The sequence below is a fragment of the Nerophis lumbriciformis genome, linkage group LG08, assembly GCF_033978685.3.
Source record: "Nerophis lumbriciformis linkage group LG08, RoL_Nlum_v2.1, whole genome shotgun sequence".
Taxonomy (NCBI): domain Eukaryota; kingdom Metazoa; phylum Chordata; class Actinopteri; order Syngnathiformes; family Syngnathidae; genus Nerophis; species Nerophis lumbriciformis.
In genome coordinates this window covers 46,940,439-46,965,036 of record NC_084555.2, presented here as the reverse complement: position 1 = coordinate 46,965,036, position 24,598 = coordinate 46,940,439, and the positions used below count along the sequence as shown (strand labels likewise).

At 38.0% G+C, this 24,598-nt stretch overlaps 1 protein-coding gene across 1 annotated transcript in view; it reads right to left on the bottom strand.

Annotated features, from left to right (window-relative positions):
• Positions 1 to 16,966, bottom strand: part of frmd6 (FERM domain containing 6) — an 83,673-nt gene extending 66,707 nt beyond the window's left edge. Inside the window, exon 1 of the mRNA XM_061969082.2 lies at positions 16,831 to 16,966. The gene's annotated coding sequence lies outside the window, so the exon portion shown is untranslated. The remainder of the gene's footprint in view (positions 1 to 16,830) is intronic.
• Between the last annotated feature and the right edge of the window lie 7,632 nt (positions 16,967 to 24,598).

Genomic DNA, 24,598 nt, shown 5'->3' with positions numbered 1-24,598 from the left:
TAATTGAAGGTAAATAGAAGGAAAAAAATAAGTCGACGGTAGAACAAGAAGGTAAAAAACAAAGTTAATAAAAAGTAAACAAAGGTAAATAGAAGGTAGAAGAAAGTAAATAGAAAGTACAAAAAAGGTAAAAGAAGGTAAAAAAAAAAAGGTAAACAGAAGGTAAAATATGGTTACTAGAAGGTAAATGAAAGGCGAAAGAAGGTAAAAAAAAAAAGATACATTTAAGGTAAAAATGCAAAGAAAAGCCAAAAGAAGATAAATAAAATGTGAAAGAAGGTATAATAAATAAAAAATAAGGTAAAACAAGATGAAAAAGCTACAACAAAGCTAATCGAAGGTAAATAGAAGGAAAAAATAAGTCAACGGTGGAACAAGAAGGTAAAAAACAAAGTTAATAAAACAATAGTAATCTGTGTATTATCAGTAAAGTGCATCTGAGCAGCAACCCACGGTGTCGGTCGTGTTCCATAAAATCCACACAACGCAGAGGAAAAGACCACCGGTTAAATATGTACAAAATAAACCACATGATGTTAGTATATCAGTCGAGGAAAATGATCAAACTATATAAATAACATCCTGTAATTTGATTTTGATATCATTTTTGTATCTCGATAGATTGAAAATTAACATCAATGAGTTGACTGATGAACATTATCACATTATTTATTCAGAAAATATAAATAACGACAAATAAAGTATATCTTAGACTTAGACTTCCTTTTTTTTTTTTTATTTGAACTTTAGAGTACAGATAACAACGGAATTTTGTTGCATTAGCTCATGGTAGTGCAGGATAAAAAAAGCAATAAGGTGCAGATATAAATAAATAGATTACTGTACAGATAAATATATTGCACTTTTGTGTATGCATCCACGTTTATGGATGTATGTTATATTGTCTTTATATTCCAGCCAGTTAATCCATTTTTGGGGGGAGTTCAGGGGATAATTATGATGCGTTCAAGAGTCTTAAGGCCTGAGGGAAGAAGCTGTTACAGAACCTGGAGGTTCTGCTTCGGAGGCTGCGGAACCTCTTTCTAGAGTCCAGCAGTGAAAACAGTCCTTAATATACTATTAACCGCAACAGGTAATTGTAAAAAAAACAAAAAAACAACAACAACAACATTATGATTTGTACATTTTCAGAATGTGCTTGTTCTATTTTTAAACAAAGAAAACAATCTGAAGTTGTCTTTATTTTTAAGTTATCGTGCCGTGATTTTGCCAGTCCGGCCCACTTGGGAGTAGATTTTTCTCCATGTGGCCCCTGATCTAAAATTAGTTTAACACCCCTGTCATGAATGTTACTTTATTCATTAAAAAAAATAATACAAAAGAAAACAACATTTTATGCATATGTAAATGTATTCAGTTATAAACATTCATTCACTTTCTTCTTTCCTTCATGGATCTAAACTTTGCCGCTGCCGGTATTTTGTCCTATATTTTTATTGAAATATTTTCAGAATGTGTTCGTTCTATTTTTGGTCAAGGTAAGACAAAGAAAACAATCTGAAGTTGTCTTTATTTTTTACTTTTAATGTCATGATTTTAATAGTCCGGCCCGCGTGTGCACAGATTTTCCTCCATGCGGGCCCTGAGCTAAAATGAGTTTGACACCGCTACTCTGAGCTGAAATGACCACAATGGCCCTATAGATCAGTGTTTTTCAACCTTTTTTGAGGCAAGGCACATTTTTTTCATAAAAAAAATACAGAGGCACACCACCAGCAGAAAACATTAAAAATTAAACTCCAGCAGGTCGTCGTGCCTTATTTTGAGTTTGTTTGTGTTTTCCTGTGTGTAGTGCTTTAGTTCTTGTCTTGCGCTGTTATTTTGGAGGCTCCTTCCTGTTTTGTTGGTGTTTTTCTGTAGCAGTTTCATGTCTTCCTTTGAGCGCTTTGTGTTAGCAAGCAAGACTATTTAGGTTGTAGCTACCCTTCTTTGTGTGGACATTGTTGATTGTCATGTCATGTACGGATGTACTTTGTGGACGCCGTAAGTTTTTGCTGTCGTCCAGCATTTCTGTGTACTTTGCAGCCAGTTCAGTTTTACGTTCACTTTGCATAGCCTTTTCCTTTCCCTTTTGTTCATTTTTGGTTTAAGCATTACATACCTTTTTACCTGCACACTGCCTCTTGCTGTGGTCTGCATATTGGGATCACAACAAACTGTCCTCGTCTCACCCGACACATTCCGACTTTTACAAAGCAAACCTGCTGCCACCTACTGACATGGAGTATTACGTGGTTACCCTGCCGAGTTCTACACAGCACAGACACTAAGCAACGGCACATTATTTGCAGATAATAATTAATTATTGATTTGCAAAATTTGGACCAATTAAGTGAAGTTGCGTAATTTCCCACGGCACACCAGACAATATCTCACGGCACACTAGTGTGCCGCGGCACAGTGGTTGAAAAACACTGCTCTAGTGTACAAGAGGCACACAACGTATGGTCAACAGTCACATTATAGAGATAGCACATGAAAACTGGGACTTCACACTTACTGTAGGTGTGAAAATAAAATAAACCCGAATTATTGGACAAATCTGATTAATTTAGTGAATTGAAACATACTCATTGACCTCGAGACACATTCTTCTTATACTAGAGAGGACAAAGCATTGGCCAAAGTCATCCTGAGGCTACTCCTGAGCTTCTGATGTTGACTTTTGAAGACCGAGGAAGTGGCTGGTTAACACAGAGTAAACAATAGCTCTCTAGATGTGACAAACAGACAAGTTGTGAACATGGTGCAAAGTGAAGGTAAATCATAATGAGGGGCGGTCATTTTTGTGTCCTGCAGTCCATCCCGCATTCCGACATTCATCTGAGTGAGTCATCATCTTAGTCCACATGTTTCCTTCTTGTTTCCTACTCAAAAAGCAGTCTCTCTTACACCAAAGCTTATTTTTACACTCGACTTGGTCTCACTGCCCCTCGTAACAAATCTTGTTACGTACTGTAGGACATCTTCCCATGTGTTAACAATTCAACAGAGGAAACGTTGACGCAACAACTGACTTTTCATTTTGATTTGTGGGTAAGGATCGCCGTGTTCAGCAATTCTTGTGCAACACTGGCACAATGTGAGGCCATGATGTTAAAACAACATGATGTATGACTTCATTATGACTTGACTAGTTATGTCTTAGTCAAGCCAAAAAACTGTACTACGGACCCAGGGCTGGGCGATATGTCTGAAGACAAAGACGAATGCGCTTTGTCATACTTACCGCATTTTTACGGACTATAAGGCGCACTTAAAATCCTTTCATCTTCTTAAAAATCGACAGTGCGCCTTATAACCCGGTGCGCCTAATGTACGGAATAATTTTGGTTGTGCTTACCGACCTCGAAGCAATTTTATGTGGGGGCGGTGTGCCGCGGTTGGGAGAGTGGCCGTGCCAGCAAGCTGAGGCTTCCTGGTTTGATCCCCAGCTTCTACCAACCCAGTCACGTCCGTTGTGTCCTTGAGCAAGACACTTCACCCTTGCTCCTGATGGGTTATGGTTAGCGCCATCAGTGTGTGAATGTGTGTGTGAATGGGTGAATGTGGAAATAGTGTCAAAGCGCTTTGAGTACCTTGAAGGTAGAAAAGCGCTATACAAGTATAACCCATTTACCATTTACATGATGTAATGATATGTGTGACCAGTACATGGCAGTCACACATAAGAGATACGTGTAAACTGCAATATGACACCAGTAACACCAAAACTTAAAATGTTCCATTGAGAATATAGAACATTACACACGGCGCTCAAAAATCTGTCAAAATGTTTTAGTACGACTTTGGTAAGATATGAAGCCGCACCGCTTGATGGATTGTCGGCGCATTACGGCTACCATAGTCCATAGAGATACAAGTATTACTATGGTAGCGGGGGGTGTATATTGTAGCGTCCCGGAAGAGTTAGTGCTGTAAGGGATTCTGGGTATTTGTTCTGTTGTGTTTATGTTGTGTTACAGTGCGGATGTTCTCCCGAAATGTGTTTGTCATTCTTGTTTGGTGTGGGTTCACAGTGTGGCGCAGATTTGTAACAGTATTAAAGTTGTTTATACGGCCACCCTCAGTGTGACCTGTTTGGCTGTTGACCAAGTATGATTGCATTCACTTGTGTGTGTGAAAAGCCGTAGAAATTACGTGATTGGGCAGGCATGCAAAGGCAGTGCCTTTAAGGTTTATTGGCGCTCTGTACTTCTCCCTATGTCCGTGTACCACTCCGTACAGTGACGTTTTAAAAAGTCATACATTTTACTTTTTGAAACCGATACCGATAATTTTGAAACCGATACCGATCATTTCCGATATTACATTTTAAAGCATTTATCGGCAGCCCGACATTATCGGACATCTCTAGTTATAAATGATAAATGGGTTGTACTTGTATAGCGCTTTTCTACCTTCAAGGTACTCAAAGCGCTTTGACACTACTTCCACATTTACCCATTCACACACACATTCACACACTGATGGCGGGAGCTGCCATGCAAGGCACTAACCAGCAGCCATCAGGAGCAAGGGGTGAAGTGTCTTGCCCAAGGACACAACGGACATGACGAGGTTGGTACTAGGTGGGGATTGAACCAGGGACCCTCGGGTTGCGCACGGCCACTCTTCCACTGCGCCACGCCGTCTAACTTATATCTGTCAGTAGACTCATTATTAAAGTGCCAAAAACTACTGGTGTAGTGGGTTAACATAACTGACCCAAGGAATTTTAGTTATTAGAGAGTTCCGGTCCCTCACCTCCCAGGGGATGGAACAAGGGTATGGGTCAAATGCACAGGGGTCATTTCACCACACCTAGTGTGTGTGTAACTATCAGTGTTACTTTAACTTTAACGCCTGCCCATACCATAAACCCACACCCACCATGGGCTACTCGATTCACAACGCTGACATCAGCAAACCCCTCTTCCACACACGCCGTCTGCCATCTGCCCTGAACAGTGAAAACCGGGATTCATCCGTGAAGAGAACACTTCTCCAACATGCCAGACGGCATCACCACTCAAGTCGGTTACTACAACAACCTGCAGTCAGGTTGAGTCCCCAATGAGAATGACGAGCGTGCAGATGAGGTTCTCGCAGTTTGTGCAGAAATTCTTTGGTTATGCAATCCAATTGTTGCAGCAGCTGTCCGGGTGGCTGGTCTCAGACAATCATGGAAGTGCACCTGCTGGATGTGGAGGTCCTGGGCTAGTGTGGTTACATGTGGTTGTGAGGCTGGTTGGAAGTACTGCCAAATTCTCTGAAACGCCTTTGGAGACGGCTTATGGTAGATCAATGAACATTCAATTCACGGGCGACAACTCTAATGGACATTCCTGCAGTCAGCATGCCGACTGCACGCTTCCTCAAAACTTGCGACATCTGTGGCATTGCGTTGTGCGATAACACTGCACATTTCAGAGGGGCCTTTTATTGTGGGCAGCCTAAGGCACACCTGTGCAATAATCATGCTGTTTAATCAGGATATTGATATGCCACAACTTTGAGGTGGGATGGATTCTCTTGGCAAAGAAGAAATGCTCACTAACACAGATTTAGACAGATTTGTGAACAATATTTGAGAGGACTGGGTCTTTTGTGTATATTGTAAAAGTTTTAGATCTTTGAGTTGTGCATTACCAGCTCAAAAGTGCTGATGTAAAAGCGAGCTTACTTCTTCCCGTAGCTAGCTTACAATACCAATGTTGCTACATCTTGGTTATTATACAGGTTACGGAACGTAAATGAAGGATTATTGGCAGTTTTTGGATGCATTTTTAAAGTGATTTAGAGGCAGAATTGATTGCTCCCATTAGCTGGATTGCTAGCCACCTAAAACGACAAAGTAGGTGTACTGTCACCAACTGTCACATCACGCCGTGACTTATTTGGAGTTTTTTTGCTGTTTTCCTGTGTGTAGTGTTTTAGTTCTTGTCTTGCGCTCCTATTTTGGTGGCTTTTTCCTCTTTTTTTGGTATTTTCCTGTCGCAATTTCATGTCTTCCTTTGAGTGATATTTCCCGCATCTACTTTGTTTTAGCAATCAAGAATATTTCAGTTGTTTTTATCCTTCTTTGTGGGGACATTGTTGATTGTCATGTCATGTTCGGCTGTACATTGTCTTTGCTCCACAGTAAGTCTTTGCTGTCGTCCAGCATTCTGTTTTTGTTTACTTTGTAGCCAGTTCAGTTTTAGTTTCGTTCTGCATAGCCTTCCCTAAGCGTCAATGCCTTTTCTTAGGGGCACTCACCTTTTGTTTATTTTTGGTTTAAGCATTAGACACCTTTTTACCTGCACACTGGCTCCCGCTGTTTCCGACATCTACAAAGCAATTAGCTACATGCTGCCACCTACTGATATGGAAGCGTATTACACGGTTACTCTGCCGAGCTTTAGACACCACCACATAATTACTGGTTCGCAAAAAATATTTTTAACCCTAATAGGGGAAATGACATAATCTCCCACGGCACACCAGACTGTATCTCACAGCGGCACAGTGGTTGAAAAACACTGATGTAGACCACAAGGAAGTGTTTTCCTTTTTTTTTTATTATTATAGTAAGACTCCTTTAATGCGCCCTATAATCTGGTGCGCTTTATATATGATAAAAGATCGAAAATAGACCATTCATCGGCAGTGCGCCTTATAATCCGGTGCACCCTATGGTCCGTAAAATACGGTATGTTAAAATCTGCAATTCACTAACAGTAAGTGTACACTTTATATCAAAAAAGAAGAAGTTGTAAAAAACATTTTTAAATAAAGTAGCCCTCAAAATGCCAGAGGGTTCAAGTGAAACCAGCATTGGTATTTTGGCATTAAAAAGGTGAGTGAGCCCTGGGGTAACTAATTAAACTGAATGACGCGAGAGTACAAATTTTCCTCAAAACATTTGGCGTGTGTTGAACAAATGACATCATCATTTTGAGCACGATTTTGACATAGATTCTAGGTCTCATAGGCGGCAATAATAATGTTAATGTTAGCTGATTTGTAATTACACAACAACAGCAAGGGAGGAAATGAGCACCGCTCCAAAGAATGCAAGACGGGAGGAAACTCTCATCAGAGAGGGTTTACGGTTTAAGTCTATTTGGAATATGGATACTGTTACAGTATGATACATCCACATTTCCAGTTTCTCTTTACGACATGTCTGAAAAGGAGTAGGGAGAAGCAAAGCTTATTAAACCCTACCCCTTTTTTCATTTCATCAGCAAATACTAACACATTCACTTCCTGTTTTCAATTTGTACACAATTTACTTCCAAAAATAATAAAGTTTTCAAAAATATAAATAGCTAAATATGTTTAATTCACATAGTGAGATGAATAAGATTATCTCATTTTCAATACGGTTCAAGTTGTTTATCAGAACTCTATCTTGTACTTTGTAAACACTTTGAGTTTTAACAGCTTTTTAAATGGCTCCTATTAGTACTTTGTTAGTTATTCCATTCTATAATTGAATTCCACATACTGATATGCTAAAGGTCTTAAGTGTTGTACGTGCATTAGGGATGTCCCGATCCAGGTTTTTGCACTTCCGATCCGATACCGATATTGTTTTTGCATTTCCGATCCGATACCGATACTGACCGATACCGATACTGACCGATACTGGCCTATCCGAGCATGTATTAAAGTTTAAAGTTATTTAGCCTACTTAGTTGTCAGAATCATGTTGAAAAGGGTTTTAGTACTCTTGATAACAACTAGCCAGCTGAATTAGGGGAGTTTGAATAATACACAATGGTTGGTAACAAGAAACTGACCTGTTTATTCAAGGATAAACACAAAATAGACAAAATTATACATGACAAACAGAAATGGCATCATTGAACTAGGGCTGGGCGATATGGCCTTTTTTTAATATTGCGATATTTTAAGGCCATATTGCGATACACGATATATATCTCGATATTTTGCCTTAGCCTTGAATGAACACTTGATGCATATAATCACAGCAGTATGATGATTCTATGTGTTTTGATTGATTGATTGAGACTTTTATTAGTAGGTTGCACAGTGAAGTACATATTCCGTACAATTGACCACTAAATGGTAACACCCCAATACGTTTTTCAACTTGTTTAAGTCGGGGTCCACTTAAATTGATTCATGATACAGATATATACTATCAGATATATACTATCATCATAATACAGTCATCACACAAGATAATCACATTGAATTATTTACATTATTTATAATCCAGGGTGTGGAGGGGGGCGCCGGATGTAAGTGTCAAAAAAACAGCCAAAAGAGTTTGATATGAGAATAAATCTAAAGTTAAAATATAGGGTAGAAATGCACCCTTTTGCAGGAAATGTAGTCTTGATTTTCAAAATTTTCTTTCAAGGGTTGCATGTCTACATTAAAACATTCTTCTTCATACTGCATTAATATATGCTACTTTTAAACTTTCATGCAGAGAAGGAAATCACAACAAAAAAAATCACAAATTTTTTCATACGGTGTTGATGTGGAAATTTTTGCCTCGGCATTTTGATGGTGTGGACGTGTGGCACCGAATGGAGATAAGCGTCTCGACAGACGTCACAATATTTGAACAATGATGACGAAAACTGTTTTCTCTGTCGTGTCCGTGTGTCGAAAATTGTTATGCGCTTATTTTTTTATTTGATTTTGTGCGTGGCATAGATTTGCTATGCGCAGAGGACGCTTAAACAGTGCGCAATTGCACAGGCGAGCACCTTAGAGGGAGCGTTGCTCGCACGGCATCACAGCTAACGTTAGCCATGCTGCTACCTCTCTGCTCGGGGAGGACGTATACGTATGTGACGTATGACGTGCCAGTATGTGACGTATGACGTGCCAGTATGTGACGTATGACGTGACAGTATGTGACGTGTGTAAGAAGGTGCACTTGCTGTCTGTGAGAGGGAGACACAGGAAAGAGTGAGAATAGCCTGTCGTGTAATGCCAGCAGCTAAAAGCAACTGCGTGAGAATCAACAGACCTGTGGATGTGTTGAAGGTGTGCTGGAAAATGCGGAACGGAAATTAGGGAGCAGCAGAAAAGTGGAATGTATTATTTAAATCGGTGCGTTGGAAAACACGGACCGGTGTTTTTTTTTAAAACTTGATCTGGATCGGCATTTTCCCATGCCTTGCCGATACGCAATTTTTGGCAAATATCGGCAGCCGATCCGATCCAAATATCGGATCGGGACATCCCTAACGTGCATACAAATGTTTATATTACATTTTTTCTCCAAGGCAAAATCAACTACAGGCTTCCCAAATGCTGTAATAAATTAAAGGCCTACTGAAATGATTTTTTTTTATTTAAACGGGGATAGCAGATCCATTCTATGTGTCATACTTGATCATTTCGCGATATTGCCATATTTTTGCTGAAAGGATTTAGTATAGAACAACGACGATAAAGTTCGCAACTGTTGGTCGCTGATAAAAAAGCCTTGCCTGTACCGGAAGTAGCGTGACGTCACAAGTTGAAAGTCTCCTCACGTTTCCCCATTGTTTACACCAGCAGCGAAAGCGGTTGGGACCGAGAAAGCGACGATTACCCCATTAATTTGAGCCAGGATGAAAGATTCGTGGATGAGGAACGTGAGAGTGAAGTATTAGAGTGCAGTGCAGGACGCATCTTTTTTCGCTCTGACCGTAACTTAGGTACAAGGGCTCATTGGATTCCACACTCTCTCCTTTTTCTATTGTGGATCACGGATTTGTATTTTAAACCACCTCGGATACTATAACCTCTTGAAAATGAGAGTCGAGAACGCGAAATGGACATTCACAGTGACTTTTATCCCCACAACAATACATCGGTGAAGCACTTTAGCTACGGAGCTAACGTGATAGCATCGGGCTTAACTGCAGTAGGGATGTCCCGATCCGATATTTGGATCGGATCGGCCGCCGATATTTGCCAAAAAATGCGTATCGGCAAGGCATGGGAAAATGCCGATCCAGATCCAGTTTTAAAAAAAACTCCGGTCCGTGTTTTCCAACGCACCGATTTAAATAATACATTCCACTTTTCTGCTGCTCTGTAATTTCTGTTCCGCATTTTCCAGCACACCTTCAACACATCCACAGGTCTGTGGAATCTCACGCAGTTGCTTTTAGCTGCTGGCATTACACGACAGGCTCTTCTCACTCTTTCTTGTGTCTCCCTCTCACAGACAGCGAGCACCTTCTTACACACGTCACATACTGTCACGTCATACGTCACATACTGTCACGTCATACGTCACATACGTATACGCCCTCCCCGAGCAGAGAGGTAGCAGCATAACTAACGTTAGCTGTGATGCTAGCGCAGCCGCTAAGGTGCGCGCCTGCTCAAACGTCCTCTGCGCACGGCAAATCTATGCCACGCACAAAATCAAATAAAAAAATAAGCGCATAACAATTTTCGACACACGGACACGACAGAGAAAACCGTTTTCGTCATCATTGTTCAAATATTGTAATGTCTGTCGAGATGCTTATCTCCGTTCGGTGCCACACGTCCACACCATCAAAATGCTGAGGCAAAAATTTCCAGATCAACACCGTCTGAAAAAATTAGTGATCTATTTAGTTGTGATTTCCTTCTCTGCATGAAAGTTTAAAAGTAGCATATATTAATGCAGTATGAAGAAGAATGTTTTAATGTAGACATGCAAGCCTTGAAAGAAAATTTTGAAAATCAAGACTACACTTCCTGCAAATGGGTGCATTTCTACCCTATATTTTAACTTTAGATTTATTCTCATATCAAACTCTTTTGGCTGTCTTTTTGACACTTACATCCGGCGCCCCCCTCCACACCCCGGATTATAAATAATGTAAATAATTCAATGTGATTATCTTGTGTGATGACTGTATTATGATGATAGTATATATCTGATAGTATATATCTGTATCATGAATCAATTTAAGTGGACAGCACCTTAAACAAGCTGAAAAACTTATTGGGGTGTTACCATTTAGTGGTCAATTGTACGCAATATGTACTTCACTGTGCAACCTACTAATAAAAGTCTCAATCAATCAATCAAAACACATATAATCATCATACTGCTGTGATTATATGCATCAAGTGTTCATTCAAGGCTAAGGCAAAATATCGAGATATATATCGTGTATCGCAATATGGCCTTAAAATATCGCAATATTAAAAATAGGCCATATCGCCCAGCCCTAGTTTCAATGATGCCATTTCTGTTTGTCATGTATAATTTTGTCTATTTTGTGTTTATCCTTGAATAAACAGGTCAGTTTCTTGTTACCAACCATTGTGTATTATTCAAACTCCCCTAATTCAGCTGGCTAGTTGTTATCAAGAGTACTAAAACCCTTTTCAACATGATTCTGACAACTAAGTAGGCTGAATAACTTTAAACTTTAATATATGCTCGGATAGGCCAGTATCGGTCAGTATCGGTATCGGTCAGTATCGGTATCGGATCGGAAGTGCAAAAACTATATCGGTATCGGATCGGAAGTGCAAAAACCTGGATCGGGACATCCCTAAACTGCAGATAGAAACAAAAGAAATAAGCCCCTGACTGGAAGGATAGACAGAAAATCAACAATACTATTAAACCATGGACCTGTAACTACACGGTTAATGCTTTCCAGCCTAGCGAAGCTTAACAATGCTGTTGCTAACGACGCCATTGAATCTAACTTAGCTACAGACCTCGACAGAGCTATGATAAAAACATGAGCTCTCCACCTACGCCAACCCTTATTTGCTCATCAACACCGAAGCTCACCTGCGTTCCAGCGATCGACGGAGACGAAGGACTTCTCCTAGCGTCGGATAGCGCGTCTGCTATCCAAGTCAAAGTCCTCCTGGTTGTGTTGCTGTAGCCAGACGCTAATACACCGATCGCATCTGCAGCTTTCTTCTTTGCAGTCTCCATTGTTCATTAAACAAATTGCAAAAGATTCACCAACACAGATGTCCAGAATACTGTGGAATTTTGCGATGAAAACTGAGCTTTTTGTATTGGATACAATGGCGTCCCAATACTTCCGTTTCAACCATCGACGTCACGCGCATATGTCATCATACCTAGACGTTTTCAACCGGAAGTTTCGCAGGAAATTTAAAATTGCACTTTATAAGTTAACCCGGCCGTATTGGCATGTGTTGCAATGTTAAGATTTCATCATTGATATATAAACTATCAGACTGCGTGGTCGGTAGTAGTGGGTTTCAGTAGGCCTTTAAGCATGATGAGTTGGGCATATGTCAGCATGTGGCCCCACTTTTAACTCTTTTTTTCAAACGCTTATTACAAACGCTTATTTACAGTAAGTCATTAATTTGACTTAGTCATTATTTTGTCTTCGTAAGTCAATATTTACTAAGTCAAAATAATGACATACTTAGTATCTCAGGTAACTAGGACTGTTTTGTGTTTTGTTTTTACTTTACGGAAAAAATATCGAGATATATATCGTATATGCCAGGGGTGCTCACACTTTTTCTGCAGGCGAGCTACTTTTCAATTGATCAAGTCGTGGGGATCTACCTCATTCATATATATATAATTTATATTTACTTATTTATGAAATACATGTTTTTGTTAACAAGTTAAAGGTGTTTAATGATAATGCAAGCATGTTTAACACATATAGTTAATATTGTTAAAAAATTAAAGGTGTTTAATGATAATACAAGTATGTTTAATACATATAGTTAATATTGTTAACAAGTTAAAGGTGTTTAAAGATAATGCAAGCATGTTTAACACATATAGTTAATATCGCTAATAAGTTAAAGGTGTTTAAAGATAATACAAGCATGTTTAACACATATAGATTCCTTTCTTTCATGAAGACAAGAATATAAGTTGGTGTATTACCTGATTCTGATGACTTGCATTGATTGGAATCAGACAGTGGTGCTGATAATGTCCGCATTTTCGAATGGAGGAGAAAAAAAGTCCTCCTTTCTGTCCAATACCACATGAAAGTGGTTGGTTTTTGGCATCTTTTTTGTCCAGTTTCCGTACTCCTTTGTATACACTTTACAAGAAATACATTGTCGGCAAACTCTGTAGCTTGCTAGCTTGTGCACGCCAGCTTTCTGAGACTCTTATTTTGTTAGCGCAACTGTGCAACTGTGCAGTCGGTCTTTGGAGTTTTGACGACAGGTACGGCGCCAGAGTCTGTTGAAATAAAGTGTTTCTCGCCTTCCAGTCGGTAATTTTAATGAGCTGGCAGCAGCCAGCGTCATCTCAGAAGACCCTCGGGTGCCGTGAATGTCAATCAAGTGACGAAAGTGACGTCATAGTGAAGATTTATGATCGCTCATTTTTAGGACTATTTTTTTAATGCCTGGCTGGTGATCGACTGACACACCCTCCGAGATCGACCGGTAGCTCGCGATCGACGTAATGAGCACCCCTGGTATATGCCATTCAGCATACGGAGCGGAAAACACAACCAAAAATTGTAGGCTTCTTCACGCGACGAAGCCGGCCTACTTCACCACAGTCTGTAGTATATTGTTACTATATTTTTCAATTATTTCACTTAATTCTTAAACCTTAACAAAGAACTACATGTCTTCAACTCATCACTGAGCTTGTTCCACCATTTAACTCCTGAAACTGAAATACATTTGTATTTTATATTCCTTCTTACTTTACCTATTTCAAAAATCAATATCCCCCTTAAATTATAGTTTTCTCCTCTTAATTCAAATGACCTAAGAATACAAGCTGGAAGGCTGTTGTTCTTTACTCCAAACATAATTTCCATTGCTTTTAAAAACACAATATCTGAACATTTTAACACATTACAACTTATAAATAATGGATTGGTATGTTCCTAGTAGCACGCTTTGTGTATTATTCTAATGACACTTTTTTGAAGTTGAGGAGTTACATTACATACAGTACAGGTTAAAAGTTTGGACACACCTTCTCATTCAATGTGTTTTCTTTAGTTTCATGACTATTTACATTGTAGATTGTCACAGAAGGCATCAAAACTATGAATGAACACAAGTGGAGTTATGTACTTCACCAAAAAAAGGTGAAATAACTGAAAACATGTTTTGTATTCTAGTTTCTTCAAAATAGCCACCTTTTGCTCTGATTACTGCTTCGCACACTCTTGGCATTCTCTCCATAAGCTTCAAGAGGTACAACTGAAATGGTTACTATTTCAACATTTCTTGCCCGATTTAAACAATTCCAACACCAACCAACTCAGCTCATTCAGGACATTCATGCTCCTAATCTTTTCCCACTTTTCCGAAAATTCCCAGATTTCCAGGAAGTTCCCATTGAAATGAATGGAACATTTTTCCAAGTTGCACAATTCCCACATTTTTCAACCTATCCAAACCATTGCAACATCAACACATTCCACTCATCGTGGACAAACTAACACTTTCCCAAGTTCCTAGCCAAATTCCGGTTTTCCTGGAAATTCAAACTCTCCCACATTCAAACCATTTCAGCGTTTAAACGATTTCAACATTCATCCTACATTCCATTAGCATTTCAGTTCAGTGTCAGCTTTTCAACATTCAAACCATTCCAACATTTAAACTATTCTTACATTCATACTACATTCTGTCAGCATTTCAGTTCAACTTCAGCATTGGAGCGTTTACACGCAATTCCTTCAGACATTTAACAGTCAAACCATTCCAACATTCAAACTATTCTTACATTCATACTACATTCTGTCAGCATTTCAGTTCAACTTCAGCATTGGAGCATTCACACGCAATTCCTTCAGGATTTCAACATTCAAACCATTCCAACATTCAAACTATTCTTACATTCATACAACATTCTGTCAGCATTTCAGTTCAACTTCAGCATTGGAGCGTTCACACGCAATTCCTTCAGGAATTCAACATTCAAACTATTCTTACATTTATACTACATTCTGTCAACATTTCAGTTCAACTTCAGCATTGGAGTGTTCATATGCAATTCACATGCAATTCCTTCAGGAATTCAACATTCAAACTATTCTTACATTTATACTACATTTCAGTTCAACTTCAGCATTAGAGCATTCACATGCAATTCCTTCAGGAATTAAACATTCAAACCATTCCAACATTCAAACTATTCTTACATTCATACTACATTCTGTCAGCATTTCAGTTCAACTTCAGCATTGGAGCATTCACACGCAATTCCTTCAGGAATTCAACAGTCAAACCATTCCAACATTCAAACTATTCTTACATTCATACTACATTATGTCAACATTTCAGTTCAACTTCAGCATTGGAGCATTCACACGCAATTCCTTCAAGAATTCAACAGTCAAACCATTCCAACATTCAAACTATTCTTACATTCATTCTACATTCTGTCAGCATTTCAGTTCAACTTCAGCATTGGAGCATTCAAACGCAATTCCTTCAGGATTTCAACATTCAAACCATTCCAACATTCAAACTATTCTTACATTCATACTACACTCTGTCAACATTTCAGTTCAACTTCAGCATTGGAGTGTTCACATGCAATTCACATGCAATTCCTTCAGGAATTCAACATTCAAACTATTCTTACATTTATACTACATTCTGTCAGCATTTCAGTTCAACTTCAGCATTAGAGCATTCACATGCAATTCCTTCAGGAATTCAACATTCAAACCATTCCAACATTCAAACTATTCTTACATTCATACTACATTCTGTCAGCATTTCACTTCAACTTCAGCATTGGAGCGTTCACACGCAATTCCTTCAGGAATTCAACAGTCAAACCATTCCAACATTCAAACTATTCTTACATTCATACTACATTATGTCAACATTTCAGTTCAACTTCAGCATTGGAGCATTCACATGCAATTCCTTCAGGAATTCAACAGTCAAACCATTCCAACATTCAAACTATTCTTACATTCATACAACATTCTGTCAGCATTTCAGTTCAACTTCAGCATTGGAGCGTTCACACGCAATTTCTTCAGGAATTCAACAGTCAAACCATTCCAACATTCAAACTATTCTTACATTCATACTACACTCTGTCAACATTTCAGTTCAACTTCAGCATTGGAGCATTCACACGCAATTCCTTCAGGAATTCAACATTCAAACTATTCTTACATTCATACTACTTTCTGTCAACATGTCAGTTCAACTTCAGCATTGGAGCATTCACATGCAATTCCTTCAGGAATTCAGCAGTCAAACCATTCCAACATTCAAACTATTCTTACATTCTTACTACATTCTGTCAGCATTTCAGTTCAACTTCAGCATTGGAGCATTCACACGCAATTCCTTCAGGATTTCAACATTCAAACCATTCAAACTATTCTTACATTCATACTACATTCTGTCAGCATTTCAGTTCAACTTCAGCATTGGAGCATTCACATGCAATTCTTTCGGTAATTACCTCTTCTAGTTCATTACTGATGTAGGGACAAGCGGTAGAATATGAATGGACGCGAATGTATTTCTTGCCACCTTGTGTTGCATATTTTTACATGAGATTTCCAGTTATTTTTATCATCTATTATTACACTTAAAAATTTATTTTATTTTGAAAGTTGAAATTCTGATAATACATTTCTCAGCTAACTAGCAAAAAAGGCAAAAGTTGTTAAGTTGGAATTCCATGGCAGCATTCCCTGTTATAGCACATCGGCAGTATCCTCAAGTTACTTGTTTAAAGTTTTAAAAAAAACTCAGTTAAACAATAAAACCATGAATGTATTTAACAGGTGGACATGTTTTTTAAGTAGTTTGATCATAAAAGTGACGTCAGAGCTAGCATGCGTCTACTGTTTTTTTTTTGGGAGGGGGTTTGTAAAGAAGTAACAAACTCACCTTTTTGTAAAACGTCCTTCATGAAGATAATCCAAAAAAGCGTTTTTTAATAATAAATGTTGGGTCAAAAAAAGAAAAGAAAAATGTCCCCGGAAAGAAAAGTTCGACGGCGATGACGTTAGCGAGTCGATCCGCGCCACTATTCTGCTCTGAACTGGAGCATCTCGGTCGGGATACTTGAGTATGGCGAGAGGCGGTGTTTGGAGGGGGGCATGGACGGCAGAGCGATATAATATTAATCTCTTTAAAATACAAATACAAAGCCATGATGTCACTTAGCAATATATCAAAAATTTAATACGTATTATATGATATTTGGTGTTACATAGTTTTGTTTTTATGGAGAATATTTGTGGCGTGATCTTCCAGCCTCCCCCCCCCGTCCTCCGTCACAGTTGGTACCGTCCAGGCTGCCCCGCATTCCTGCATGGAAGTGTCCCACTGGTCGCAAGGCAGCGGGTGAGACGATAAAAAAGGTATTAAAAGCTTAGCCAGAAAAAGTATTCTAATGTTGGGCCGCTTATTATTAGAACTTTCTGCTTTTTTTGTTTTTTTACAGTGACATCATTTTTAAAAGCAGACCGAGCTCGGAATAAACCACCACGAGAAATGCAAATGAGAGGGATTATATCACCACGTGTTAATAATACCACCTGGTATGTAATAATAATAATAATGTATAACCTTGTATCACAACGTCACAATAATATCAATAGTGTTTAAACTGGCAGGGATTTGATCCAGTGCTATCATGTCAACATACACTTGGAGGAAGAAAAGTCTATTGGATATTTTTACTGTATTCCACCTGACTGTTCCTATTATAAGGAAAAAGTATTTCATCTTTCTTCAAGCAAGGCATCGATACATGAAGTTGTGCCACAAACGATTGTGCAACATTTGTGCCGTCAAAATTAATATTTGTGTGCTATTTTGGTTTTATTATTTACATGCAGGACGCCCCCCCCCCCACACACACACACACCATGTCCAAAAATCTGTAAAATTTGACCCAAAGTTTTGAGCTACAATTTGTGCTGGTAAAATATTTATGTTATTATGGTTTTAATCTTAACCTTTTATTACTATTATTATTGTTATTATTATTGTTGTTGTTGTTATTATTATTATAGTTATTATTATTATTAGTGTTGTTGGTATTATTGTTATTATTATTGTTATTATTACTATTAATGTTGTTGGTATTATCATTATTATTAGTATTATTATTAGTGTTGTTGGTATTATTATTATTGTTCTTATAATTGTTATTATTATTATTGTGGTTGGTATTATTGTTATTATTATTGTTGTTATTGTTATTATTATTATTGTTGTTGTTGTTGTTGTTGGTATTATCATTATTATTATTATTATTAGTGTTGGTATTATTATTATTATTGTTCTTATAATTGTTGTTGTTATTATTATTATTATTAGTGTTGTTGGTATTATTGTTATTATTATTGTTATTATTATTATTGTTGTTGTTATTATTATAGTTATTATTATTAGTGTTGTTGGTATTATTATTATTGTTATTATTATTTTGTTGTTGTTGGTATTATTGTTATTATTATTATTATTATTAGTGTTGTTGGTATTATTGTTGTTATTATTATTATTAGTGTTGTTGGTATTATTATTATTATTGTTCTTATAATTGTTATTATTATTATTGTTGTTGGTATTATTGTTATTATTATTGTTGTTATTGCTATTATTATTATTGTTGTTGTTGTTGGTATTATCGTTATTATTATTATTATTAGTGTTGTTGGTATTATTATTATTATTGTTCTTATAATTGTTATTATTATTACTGTTGTTGGTATTATTGTTATTATTATTGTTGTTATTGTTATTATTGTTGTTGTTGGTATTATCGTTATTATTATTAGTGTTGTTGGTATTATTATTATTATTGTTCTTATAATTGTTATTATTATTATTGTTGTTGTTATTATTATTATTATTAGTGTTGTTGGTATTATTGTTATTATTATTGTTATTATTATTATTGTTGTTATTATTATTATAGTTATTATTATTATTATTAGTGTTGTTGGTATTGTTATTATTATTGTTGTTATTATTGTTATTATTATTTTGTTGTTGTTGGTATTATTGTTATTATTATTATTATTAGTGTTGTTGGTATTATTGTTGTTATTGTTCCTATAATTATTATTATTGTTGTTGTTGTTGTTCTTGTTATTATTAGTGTTGTTGGTATTATTGTTGTTGTTATTATTATTGTTCTTGTTGTTATTGTTTTTATTAGTATTGTTGTTGTTGTTATTATAATGGGCCTGCTGCAGTTGCAAGCGCCCATTCACTGCTGTTTAGAGCAGCTCATATTATTATTGCTCATACTTCAACTTTTATTATTATTCTTGTTCCGCACGCTCTTACCGCCACTACGAGACGAACCGGCCAACGCACCCCCCACATATGTTATATCGTCGGAAAGGTCTCGTTGGCACTTGTAACTTGGTACCATGAATTGATTAACGTGGACCCTGACTTAAAGAAGTTGAAAAACGTATTCAGGTGTTACCATTTAGTGGTCAATTGTACGGAATATGTACTGTACTGTGCAATCTACTAATAAAAGTTTCAATCAATCAATCAATCACGTGACACATGCTAACTATTATTATGGTCACGTTAGCTTGCTAGCATGCTAACATTAGCGTGCTAGCTTTTTGAGCTAGTTTTGCTACCGTCATATTACTTGGTATGTGCCACTTGTTAACTTTTAGCATGCAAATGATAGCATGCTCGCCAGCTAACTTAACCATGCAAACTTTTTCATCGACTTTTACACTTTTTTCCTTGTTTCCGAAGCCATACACCTTGCAGCCGTGTTAATTGACGTGGGAGACATGCTATCTCTTAGAATGCCATTGTTAGCACATTGGTTAGGTGTTAGCATTGTAATGCGCGCATGCTAACGTTTTAGGCGAGCTCTGTAATTCATTGTGTACAGTTACACCTAAAACTCACAGATTCAGTCACTCGGCACCATCTAATACAGGCCTGGGCAATTATTTTGACTCAGGTACCAAATATTGAGAAAAAAATGTGTCTGGGGGGCCGGTATATCTATTTTTAGGAACACTAATACAAAACCTCAAAATAATGTCTAATTGAATGCTAAAAACGTTATGACAGACCGCCTTAAAAAAAGGAATGGAATTTAATTTTTTTTTACTGAATGAGACACCCAGAATGAAAATAAAGAATGTGGGATTTACAATATTAACTATGAACGATAAAACACTGAATATTGACAACATGTGAACGTCACACCCCCTCTCCGTCGACATATTTTACAATCAAGTGAAATGCAACAAAACAGCGAAATATGAACGCGAAGGGTACAAATAAACCCACCTACAATCTGATATATCTGATATATCACTAAGCTTTAGAACTTTGTTGTGAAAATCTCCTTCCGCGTCTGTCCCTGACGTGCCGATTAGGGAACTTTAAGGTGGGAACTAGAATGGGTATGCACCTTTTATAATGGCGGATATTTCCAGCAGAACGCTCCAAAAAGACAAGATTACCTCCTCTTGTAGCTCAGCCATACTTTCACGCAGCTCGGTGCTACGTTTTATTATTATTCACATGCATCCCCCTCGACATCGGGGGCGGTACCTCTGGATTGGCAGACCGGGGTGGTGGTTCCTCTCTTTAAGAAGGGGAACCGGAGGGTGTGCTCTAACTATCGTGGGATCACACTCCTCAGCCTTCCCGGTAAGGTCTAGTCAGGTGTACTGGAGAGGAGGCTACGCCGGATAGTCGAACCTCGGATTCAGGAGGAATAGTGTGGTTTTCGTCCTGGTCGTGGAACTGTGGACCAGCTCTATACTCTCGGCAGGGTCCTTGAGGGTGCATGGGAGTTTTCCCAACCAGTCTACATGTGCTTTGTGGACTTGGAGAAGGCATTCGACCGTGTCCCTCGGGAAGTCCTGTGGGGAGTGCTCAGAGAGTATGGGGTATCGGACTGTCTGATTTTGGCGGTCCACTCCCTGTATGATCAGTGTCAGAGCTTGGTCCGCATTGCCGGCAGTAAGTCGGACACATTTCCAGTGAGGTTTGGACTCCGCCAAGGCTGCCCTTTGTCACCGATTCTGTTCATAACTTTTATGGACAGCATTTCTAGGCGCAGTCAAGGCGTTGAGGGGATCCGGTTTGGTGGCTGCAGGATTAGGTCTCTGCTTTTTGCAGATGATGTGGTCCTGATGGTTTCATCTGGCCAGGATCTTCAGCTCTCGCTGGATCGGTTCGCAGCCGAGTGTGAAGCGACTGGGATGAGAATCAGCACCTCCAAGTCCGAGTCCATGGTTCTCGCCCGGAAAAGGGTGGAATGCCATCTTCGGGTTGGGGAGGAGACCCTGCCCCAAGTGGAGGAGTTCAAGTACCTCGGAGTCTTGTTCACGAGTGAGGGAAGAATGGATCGTGAGATCGACAGGCGAATCGGTGCGGCGTCTTCAGTAATGCGGACGCTGTATCGATCCGTTGTGGTGAAGAAGGAGCTGAGCCGGAAGGCAAAGCTCTCAATTTACCGGTCGATCTACGTTCCCATCCTCACCTATGGTCATGAGCTTTGGGTTATGACCGAAAGGACAAGATCACGGGTACAAGCGGCCGAAATGAGTTTCCTCCGCCGGGTGGCGGGGCTCTCCCTTAGAGATAGGGTGAGAAGCTCTGTCATTCGGGGGGAGCTCAAAGTAAAGCCGCCGCTCCTCCACATCGAGACGAGCCAGATGAGGTGGTTCGGGCATCTGGTCAGGATGCCACCCGATCGCCTCCCTCGGGAGGTGTTTAGGGCACGTCCGACCGGTAGGAGGCCGCGGGGAAGACCCAGGACACGTTGGGAAGACTATGTCTCCCGGCTGGCCTGGGAACGCCTCGGGATCCCCCGGGAGGAGCTGGACAAAGTGGCTGGGGAGAGGGAAGCCGACTTCCCTGCTTAGGCTGCTGCCCCCGCGACTTGACCTCGGATAAGCGGAAGAAGATGGATGGATGGATGCATCCCCCTCCACACACACACACCATAAACAAATCTCTACGAACCTGTCCCAAACGTTTGTGCAACATTTGTGCCGTCAAAATGAATATTTGTGCTATTGTGGTTTTATTATTCACATGCAGGACAACCCCCCCACCACCACTATGTCCGAAAATCTGTCAAACCTGACCCAAACGTTTGAACTGCAATTTGTGCTGGCAAAATATTGATGTTATTGTGGTTTTAATGTTGTTAACGCGTTATTATTATGAGCCTGCTGCAATGCCCATATTATTATTGCTCATACTTCAAACTTTATTATATTTATATTTTTTATATTATAGTTTCGCACGTTTCTCTTAAGTCTAATACGTGACGAACCGGCCAACGAACCCCCACATATGTTATACCGTCGGAAAGGTCTCGTTGCGTGCCGACTAGGGAACTTTAAGGTTGGGAACTAGAATGGGTACGCACCTTTTATAATGGCGGATATTTCAAACTTGACCTAAACGTTTGTGCTACATTTGTGCTATCCAAAAACGTTATTGTGGTTTAATTTGTTTTTGACGTTTTATTATTATTATCTCCAAATCCGACCCAAACATTTGAGCTATTATGGTTTTAATGTAATTGACATTTTATTATTGTTATCGTTCACATAGCACAAACCGGCACAAATGAAGCACAAACGTTTGGGGCAAATTTTGGGGGGATTGGTGCTTTCATGTTGTATTGTTATTGAGACACATTATTATTGGACAAGAGCCTGTGACCCCAATACACACACACACACACACACACACACACACACACACACACACACCCTAACACACTTCATGATATCAGCCACCGGCTTGTAAGCGAGCACTGGCCCCTCTTTTGTTGACCCGGTGACCTGTGATTAGTGCTCAGGGGGTCCTGGACTCCTTGCTCCCCGCCTGCTTTGTCACAAAGAAGAATTGGAGCAGCAAACATGAAAAAGGCTGCAGAACTGTGCCGGGTCAAGCCGGGCTAAACCCCCTCCGGCCCGCTTATTTTGCTTTGAAGTGGCAGAAGACGAGCTCAAAGCGACCCTACAGTACTATCAACTATTAACACAATCTGTTCCAACACATTTGCTGGTTCGGAAACCTATCTTCCAAAGTGTTCCCGTATGAATATCAAAGAAAACAGAAATAGGGTGTGAACAATAAAAAAAAAAATCACGCTTCAATTCCGTCACACAAACAGGGCCGCCCCTTCTTATACGCATATGTAGGGCCCGTTTTGCATAAAGAAGCACATGTAAAATGTCAATTAATCAATGATAGGACGCTTCATATGACATTTTACTGCAAGTGTGTGCTTAGCTCTTTCCTGCTCTGTCACTGAGAGGAATGTAAAAAAAAATGCCATTATCAAAAACTTAACTAAATAAACAAATAATACAATTACAAATAGATACATAAATAAAATAAAGTACAAGAGTTAAAAAAAAAAGGTTAAAAATATAACAGAAAATGTCTAGGTATATAAAAAAAAATGTCAATATAAAAAACTTAACTAAATAAACAAATAATAAAATTAAAAATAGATAAATAAATAAAATAAAGTACATGAGTTTAAATTTTTTTTACAAATATAACAGAAAATTCCTAGGAATATAAAAAAATGTCAATATCAAAAACTTAAGTAAATAAACAAATAATAGAATTGAAAATAGATAAATAAATAAAATAAAGTACGAGAGTAAAAAAAAAGGTTAAAAATATAACAGAAAATTCCTAGATATGTTAAAAAAAATGTCAATATCAATAACTTAACTAAATAAACAAATAATACAATTTCAAATTTGATAAATAAAATAAAGTACAAGAGTTACAAAAAAAGGTTAAAAATATAACAGAAAATTCTTAGGTGTATTATAAAAATTTCAATATCAAAAACTTAAGTAAAAAAACAAATAATTAAATTTAAAATAGATAAATAAATAAAATAAAGTACAAGAGTTAAAAAAAAAAGTTAAGAATATAACAGAAAATTCCTAGGTATATGACAAAAAATGTCAATATCAAAAACTTAACTAAATAAACAAATAATACAATTCAAAATAAATACATAAATAAAATAAAGCACAAGACTTTAGAAATGTTTTTAATTATAACAGAAATTCCTAGATATACATAAAAAATATTAAATATCAAAAACTTAATTAAATAAACAAAACAAAAAAATAAATAAATAAAGTACAAGAGTTAAACATTTTTTAAAAATATAACAGAAAATTCCCCTGGAGCTGGTTTCACTGTTAGTGCTGGGACAATAATCTACTGCAGTGGGTTTTCCACCAAGTACCACCCAAGAAAAAAAAATTTCCACCAAGTACGAGCATAAGTATAAGTATATTTCTGGCCACTGTAAAATTTCACACAGTTCGAACAGTAACACTGTGTTTGAATATAGAAAAATAAAACACTGTACTTTAATCAAGTGATTTTTTTTTTTTTTTTTGGCGTACCACATAGTGAACCCACAGTTTGGTGAGAGATAAAACCTTGGCCAGTAATGTGTCAGGAAAATACACATATTTATGTTTTAATTTCTGGATATTTTTATTTACACAGATTTGTTATTGTGTACACAAAAAAAAGTTAATTATTGAACAATTTATTTCCCATGCATTTGTTTTAGTACAAAACAAGCTTAAGAATAAATTCAATACCCGCAAATCTTGCAAGATCCTCTGTTTAGCGAGCGTATTAT